Here is an 8,716-nt window from a genome sequence, read left to right on the forward strand (position 1 = left end):
GCCACATCATCCAAGGACAAGGCAAAGCAATAATCATCAAGTGAAGATAAAGACTTGAGCTTTGATGAGATGGATGATGAGAAGATAGTTCTCTTTGTCAAGAAATTTGGCAAGTTCATGATGAATAAGGGCTACCGTGCTAGAAGAAATAAGTCTTCATCCAAGAATAAGGAAGAGTCAATAAGGTGCTTCAATTGTGGAAGCAAGGATCATCTTTTTGCTTAGTGCTCATACAATAGCGATAATGATGATGACAAGAAGAACAGGAAGAAGGACAAGAAGAAAAAGAAAGAGAAGAAGGACAAGATGACCTTCAAGAAGAAGAAGAAGGGTGGTTCATATGTAGTCACTTGGGATAGTGATGCTTCCTCAAGTAATGATGATGATAGTGATGATGACAAGACCACCAAGAAGAAGGCTCTTGCAAGCATTGCTATCAATGAGAAGCCTTCTCTCTTTGACACTCCATCATGCTTCATGGCTAAGGCCACCAAGGTATAAACTTGTGATGGTGGATGTGATGAGGAACATGATAATGATAGTGAAAGTGACAATGATGATGAACCCACTAAAGATGAACTAATTGACATGTTAGAAGATGCTAAAGAATATTTTGACATTAAGAGAAGGGAATGCAAAGACTTGTGCAAGAAACTAAAAGCCCTTAAGCAAGCCTTTGATGAGCTCAATATATCTCATAAGAGACTAGAGGAAGCCTATGAGAAGCTTGACAAGGCTCACAAGAACCTTGAAAAAGCTCATTCCTCTTTGCTTAATGAGCAAAATGAGAAGGAGCATGTTGTAATATGTGACAAAGGCTTAACTTGTGATATAATTGATGAATCATTCTATAAGCCTATCATTGTTGCTCCCACTAACCCTTCTTGTAGCATATCAACTTCTACCTCATCTAGTAGTGATGGTTTCACTTGTGATACCTCACTACTGGTTGAGAATAAGACCCTCAAGAAGGAGGTCAATGAGCTCACTCGCGCCTTAGGCAAAGCCTATAGTGGTAAGGACCGCTTGCTTATGTGCTTAGGTAGCCAAAGAGCTTCTCTCTATAAAGAGGGATTGGGCTATACCTCCAAAAAAGGCAAGGCGGCCTTTGCTTCTCACAAGACTAGTTTTGTGAAGAACAATGGTCAGTTTTGCACTAGTTGTAAGAAAGTTGGTTATAAAGAGCATGAGTGTAAGAACAAGAACAAGAATATTATTGTATCCTCAATTAAGCTTGATTCTTTCTATGTGCTTACTAAGGGTATAAATGGTGTGAAGGTGAAGTTCATTGGTGCACCATAGATGGGCTCAAAGAAGAAAGATATTTGGGTATCAAAGAGCTTAGTAACTAACCTTTAAGGACCCAAGCAAGTTTGGATACCTAAAAAGAATTAATCTTCTTTTGCAGGTCAATTACAAAGCCAGAGGAAGACATTGGGTTCTTGATAGTGGGTGCACTCAACACATGACGGGTGATGCAAGAATGTTTAACTCAATCAATACCAATGGCAATGATGGTTATGATAGTATCACTTTTGGTGACAATGGCAAAAGCAAGGTCAAAGGGCTTGGTAAGATTGCAATATCCAATGACATGAGCATATCCAATGTATTGCTAGTAAAGAGCTTGAACTTCAATTTGCTATCCGTGGCTCAATTATGTGATCTTGGATTCAAATACAAATTTGGGGTAGATGATGTAGAGATCATAAGTGTAGATGGCTCTAATTTGATCTTCAAAGGCTTTCGATATGAGAATCTATACTTGGTTGATTTCAATGCTAGTGAAGCTCAATTATCAATATGCTTGTTCACTAAGTCTAGTATAGGTTGGTTATGGCATAGAAGGCTTGGTCATGTTAGAATGAAACAATTAAATAGATTGGTTGAGCATGACTTGGTTAGAGGCCTGAAAGATGTTGTGTTTGAAAATGATAAGCTTTGTAGCTCTTGTCAAGCCAGCAAACAAGTTGAAAACACCCATCCTAAGAAAAGCATGATGAGCACTAGTAAAGCATTTGAGTTGTTGCACATAGATTTGTTTGGGCCAACACAATATGCTAGCATCGGTGGTAACAAATATGACTTTGTGATAGTGGATGATTATACAAGATACACTTGGGTATTCTTTCTAGCAGACAAGAGTGATGTGTTTGCAACATTCAAATCATTTGTCAAAGGCATTCACAATGAGTTTAAAACAATCATCAAGAGAGTTAGAAGTGACAATAGTAGTGAGTTTGAGAACACTAGAATTGATAAGTTGTGTGATGAATTTAGAATTAGACATCAATTCTCGGCTAAGTACACCCCACAATCAAATAGCCTTGTTGAGAGGAAGAATAGAACACTTATTGACACGGCAAGGTCTATGCTTAGTGAGTACAATGTGAGTCAATCTTTTTTGGGCCGAAGCTATCAACACGACTTGCTATTGTAGCAACCGATTGTATTGTCACCTATTGAAAGAAAAGACACCATATGAGCTCTTGAATGGTAGAAAGGCCAACATTGCATATTTTTTGGTCTTTGGTTGCAAATGCTACTTCTTGAAGAAAGAGACACTAGATTGGGGAAGTTTGAGAAGAAGTGTGATGAAGGATTCTTACTTAGATGCTCCACTACAAGCAAAGCATATAGAGTTTAGAATTTGGCAAGCGGTACTCTTGAAGAAGTTCATGATGTTGAATTTGATAAAACCAAGGGTTCCCAAGATGAGAATGAGAACTTGGAAGATGTGAGAGGCATTCAACTTTCAAATGCCATGAAGAACATGGATGTTGGTGAATTGAGGCCTACGCAAGTGATTGATGGTAAAGATGATCAAGTGCAAGTGCTCACTAACTCAAATATGCAAGATGATACAAATCAAGCAAGTTCAAGTGGCTCTCATGACAATATGCAAGATCAAGTGGCTAGTACATTATCTCAACCCAATGATCAAGCAAGTGCAAGCAATCAAGTTCAAATACTCCAACCAACTTATATTGCAAGAGATCATCTATTGGACACTATAATTGGAGATATTTCAAGAGGTGTGCAAACTAGATCAAGATTAGCTTTATTTTGTGAGCATTTCTCATTTGTGTCATCCATTGAACCAAAGAAGATAGAAGAAGCATTGAAGGATGTTGATTGGGTGAATGCTATGCATGAAGAATTGAACAACTTCACAACAAATCAAGTATGAGAGTTAGTGAAAAGACCAAAAGGACACAATGTGATTGGAACCAAATGGGTCTATAGAAATAAGCAAGATCAAGATGGGATAGTAGTAAGGAACAAAGCAAGATTGGTAGCACAAAGCTATACACAAGTTAAAGGTCTTGACTTTGGAGAAACATATGCTCCGGTTGCTAGATTAGAAGCAATTAGAATCTCGTTAGCCTATGCTTGTGCACACAATATCAAGCTCTATCAAATAGATGTTAAAAGTGTATTTCTCAATGGCTACATCAATAAAGAAGTATATGTTGAGCAACCTCTTGGTTTTGAAGATGATAAGAAGCCCGACCATGTGTATAAGTTGAAGAAGGCATTGTATGGCTTGAAGCAAGCACCTAGAGCAGGGTATGAGAGATTGAGGGACTTTCTACTCTCTAAAGGGTTCATGATGGGCAAGGTTGACACCACTCTTTTCACCAAGAAGATTGAAAATGACTTATTTGTGTCGTAAATCTATGTTGATGATATTATATTTAGATCAATCAATCAAGATTTTTGTGAAGAGTTTGGAAAGATGATGGCTAATGAGTTTGAGATGTCCATGATTGGAGAGTTGAGTTACTTCCTTGGTCTTCAAATTAAGCAATTGAAGAATGGTATATTTGTGAGTCCAGGCAAGTACATCAAAGACATGCTCAAGAAGTTTGGCATGAATGAAGCAAAGCCAATTAGTACACCAATGGGAACAAATGGCAATTTGGATAGTGATGCAAGTGGCAACATGGTGGATCAAAAGTTGTATCGGTCTATGATTGGAAGCCTACTCTATGTGACCGTATCAAGGCTAGATGTCATGTTTAGTGTGTGCATGTGTGCAAGATTTCAAGCCTCACCAAGAGAAAGTCATTTGAAGGCTACAAAGAGAATATTGAGGTACTTGAAGCATACACAAAATGTTGGTTTGTGGTATCCCAAAGGAGCAAAGTTTGAGCTAGTTGATTACTCTGACTCAGATTATGCGGGATGTAAGGTTGAAAGGAAGAGTACTTTGGGCACATGTCAATTGTTGGGAAGATCACTTGTTTCATGGTCATCAAAGAAGCAAAAGTGTTACATTATCAACCACCGAAGTCGGATACATATCCGTCGGTAGTTGTTGTGCATAAATTCTTTGGATGAAGGCCACCTTGAATGACTTTGGAATCAAGATGAAGAAAGTGCCATTGCTATGTGACAATGAGAGTGCAATCAAGCTAACCAACAATCCAGTTCAACATGCAAGAACAAAGCACATCGATGTCCATCACCATTTCATAAGAGATCATCAACAAAAAGGGGACATTTGCATTGAGAGTGTGGACACCGAAGATCAACTTGCCGACATATTCACCAAGCCACTTGATGAGAAGAGGTTTTACAAGTTAAGGAATGAGTTTAACATATTGGATTTCTCAAATATGTGTTGATGCACCCCCCACTTATATGACATGCCTCTCCTTCGAGTTATCGAGGTAAAAGTTGATTGGCATGGCATACATCCTTTGCTAAGGACTTGTTTAGTGCATCTAGTCATTCCTCACATGTTTTAGGCTCATTCATGAAAAACAAATGAATTTAATGCTTGGATAGTACCACTATTGCTTATATGCTTGACTTGATCTAATGGTAGCACATGACATGTTTGTGGGCTTGTGAACCTAGTGTTTGATCTAGAAAATGAGCTATAAGTGTTTAACTCAATATGGTACAAGATAACTCTTATTTGAAGGTGTGAAGAAGCTTGTCCTTGGATCAAACCGAGTTAAATACCTTTGGTAAGTATTCTAGATTGAACCAAATTTGGGAAAATGATCCTCACCCCATTGATTGATATTGATAATCTTAACCTATCTAAAATTTGAACCTTTATGGTCATTAATGACAAAGGGGGAGAGAGACAAAAATATAAGTGATAGGGGGAGAAGTAATCACTAAGAGGAAGAACTTTGATATAGGGGGAGAGATATGATAAAGTAAGAGGATCAATTAAAATTTAAGCACACAAGTAGGGGGAGCAAGCTCATAGACTTGATTGATGTATTTGGATGTGCATTTCATATGTACGCTTGCATGGTATAAGTTTTAAATTAAAATTCCATGCTTATGTGGTGTATGCTAGTTATAGGTTTGAATGATGAAATGAAAAACTAGCATGCATAGGTTGAGTAACTAGACTTGAGTCTATCTTAACTAGACCCTTGCTTCTAATGTTGATCTCATGGGGTATTCTAGTTTTTGTGTATGTCTAGTTACTAATGGTGCTAAAGATGGTATAATGGTGCACTTCCACTAGTATCACGCTTCAAAGGTCCATCTCTTATACCTTAGCATCATTTGGTAGACATTGCCCTGCCACATTTCTAATTCATGCATATGTGCAAGCTCCAATCCATACTCTTAGCACATATGTAGGGGAGCTAATGCTACCATTTGGGGTTCATGAAACTTGTCCATATCCTTTTATACATGGTAAATATGCTTGGGCAAGCAACATAAATTTAATTGAATTTCAATTCATATCTTTGTGAAAGGGTTGTCATCAATTACCAAAAAGGGACACATTGAAGGCTCTAGTTTGGTTTTGGTGAATTGATGAAACCCTATGTGCTAACCTAGTCTATCTAAGTGATTATGAGATAGGTGGCACATTCCAAGTGGTGAAGTAAATGAAGATCATGATGTGAAAATGGTGTGGACATGATGATCAAGTGCTTGGACTTGGAAAAGAAAAAAAAAGAAAAAAACAAAAGGCTCAAGGCAAAGGTATAAGTGGTAGGAGCCATTTTGTTTTGGTGATCAAGACACTTAGTGAGTGTGATCACATTTAGGATCAATAGCCGTACTATTAATAGGGGTGAAACTCATATCAAAATACGGTTATCAAAGTGCCACTAGATGCTCTAACTCATTGCATATGTATTTAGATTCTAGTGGGTGCTAATGTAAGCTAAGCTCTTTAGTGTAATTAGTTTTGAGAGCTAGCTTACGTCGAGACTAGTGGTTAGTGAGGCTCTTTAGTTAGTCTTTGAGAGCTCACTAACTTAGTATAGTGACACAACTATTGTGTGGATAGAGACTATAGCAACTAGAATTGTGGTAGGTGGTTTATATTTTTAGTAGGCTAGCGCAACACTCGCTTTGCCGTCTATTTGACTAACCACTTTGCTTATGTGTTGTTGTAGAATTTTTTATAGGCTATTCACCTCCCCTCTAGCCATTAGGACCTTTCAGGTAGGCATGGCGGGGGCATGCAGGCGCGCACCATCCAGCGAGCCTGCACCACCATAGTTGCCCACCAGGTATGTCATGGCCATGTGGCGATGCTGTGTTTCAAGTGTTTCTGGATGCTCTTTCAGACAAGTTGCAAGCCCATGTTTCAAGTGTTTCAGTTGTTTTAGATGTATATTTCAATTATTTCATGTAGGTGTTGTAAAAGTAGATCGGGATGTTGCAATGGTTGCACACGTATGTTGTAAGCGTCTATCCCCAATGTTTCATCTGTTTTTTGTACACGTATGTTGCAAGTGTTGTATCTGGATGTTTCAAAAGTAGATCGGGATATTGCAATTGTGTTTCAACTGTATGTTCCAAATGTTTTATCTGTTTTAGATGTATGCTGCAAATGTTTCATCTGGATGTTGCAAACATAGATCGAGGTGTTACATGGCGCGACCGGTGGCTGTCGCTGCTGCTGGGGCGCAACCATGGGTCAACCCACATGGGTTTCCTGTGTAGGGCGTGGAGTAGGCACGGGTCCCTGCGACAGATGCAAGTGTAGGTGCTGGGGCAGGACTCAGGGCGTGGGGCGCTATGCGGACACAGGAGCGGCGCAGGTGTCGGGTTTGTGACATCCCGTCCGGAGTCCAGGCGCTAGGCGTTCTAAATTTGAAACGCACAACCAAAGATCCGCGGATAGCTAGTTTTGATGTCGTATCGTGCACTTAAGTTATCATCTAGCACTCCACCACTCCTACTAAAAGTGGCCATTTTGTAGATCGACCTTCGGTGGGCATTTTGTTGTGCTAGATGGTCAAACGGATTCAAATAAACGTCTGACTCTATTAATCTTTTTAGTGACAGACATTTTAAGGTGACCACATTTTTATATATACACACTAGTCAAATATTAATAGAGGCCGGCATCTAAGGTTGTCATCCCTATTATAGAGATGGACTTCTTAAATCCTCACCTTTGAAAATGACTATTAATAGAAGCGGGCAGTCTAAGGGCAGAGGTGTGCATTGCCCATCACTTGTGTAAATAGCTATTAAAAGTGACACTTTAATAGAAGGGGTCGGTTTGCCCGCCTCTAAAAATGCTTATTGCAGTAGTGCTCCCTCAGCCCAAATCTTTAATAAGTGTGTGTGGGGGGGTATGGCCCCCAAGACATGGGCCGCACCATCAGAGGTGGCCCAGCCCACAAGATCAAGGCGTGCACGGCGCTGCTCGGCATGCACCGCAAGACATTGTATAGTACCAAATAGGATACATTACTTGTAACCCTGTCCCTCCAGACTATATAAGGAGAGGCAGGGGTCCCCTAGCGGACACGATCCATGACGATCCATCAAGATCTATCTACTATAGATCAATACAATACACCAAAGACACAGGACGTAGGGTATTACGTCGATCAGACGACCCAAACCTGTCTAAATCGCTGTCTCTGTGCCTTGTGTCACCATCCGGTTCCTGATTACGCGCACCCCCACCGACAAATCTACCATCGCGGGATACCCCTCGGTGGACTGCCGAGCATATTCTGTCGACAGTGTGTGTCACGATGCGCATTGATGCACGAACGCGTGTCAACTCTCTATGGATGGGGTAGACTTGACACGTACATGCCTCGTCTTCCTCAGCTTCGACGCGACATGTGCCTCGTCTCCTCCGCTCTGATTCTAGTTAGGCCAAGCATGTGCCTCTTCCTCTAATCCAGGTTAGGGAAGGGACCATCTGCGATCTTAGAAGATGGGGGGCCTAACGGCGGCCGATACAATGGTGGTGGCAGTTTGATGGGCGGTAGGAGACATTCAATGGGCGGAGTCAGCGATCATTAAGGACCGCATTGAACTAGTACCACCATGCAAGACTAGCCGCAAAGCTGTTGAGGCCCACCAAAACCTGCAGCCACACCGATGACCATCACTAGTCTCGTCGAACGTAGAGCAACCTCCCGACTCCACTACAACTACCACCACAACATGACTCGTTGATTGTAGCCATGGAGTAGGGCCGGGACCAGCACACCCACGAAGAAGTTGAAATGGCCAAGTGCCCATACCTAGGCACGCTAGCTAGGGCACAACTACCTCACCACCGCCGAGAGAGAGGTGCATCCAAGCTTCTACAACACCACCGCCATCAGGTTGGACTGCAGCGCCACCAAAGCTACAAGACCAACAAATCTGACAAACGGGTGGGGGGGATAATCTGGACCCCAAGGCCGAAGATCCAGCTGCAAAAACACCAAAACCGCTATGTTGTAACCGACACTTGAAACATCATTAG

This window comes from Miscanthus floridulus, unplaced genomic scaffold, assembly GCF_019320115.1.
Source record: "Miscanthus floridulus cultivar M001 unplaced genomic scaffold, ASM1932011v1 fs_738_2, whole genome shotgun sequence".
Taxonomy (NCBI): domain Eukaryota; kingdom Viridiplantae; phylum Streptophyta; class Magnoliopsida; order Poales; family Poaceae; genus Miscanthus; species Miscanthus floridulus.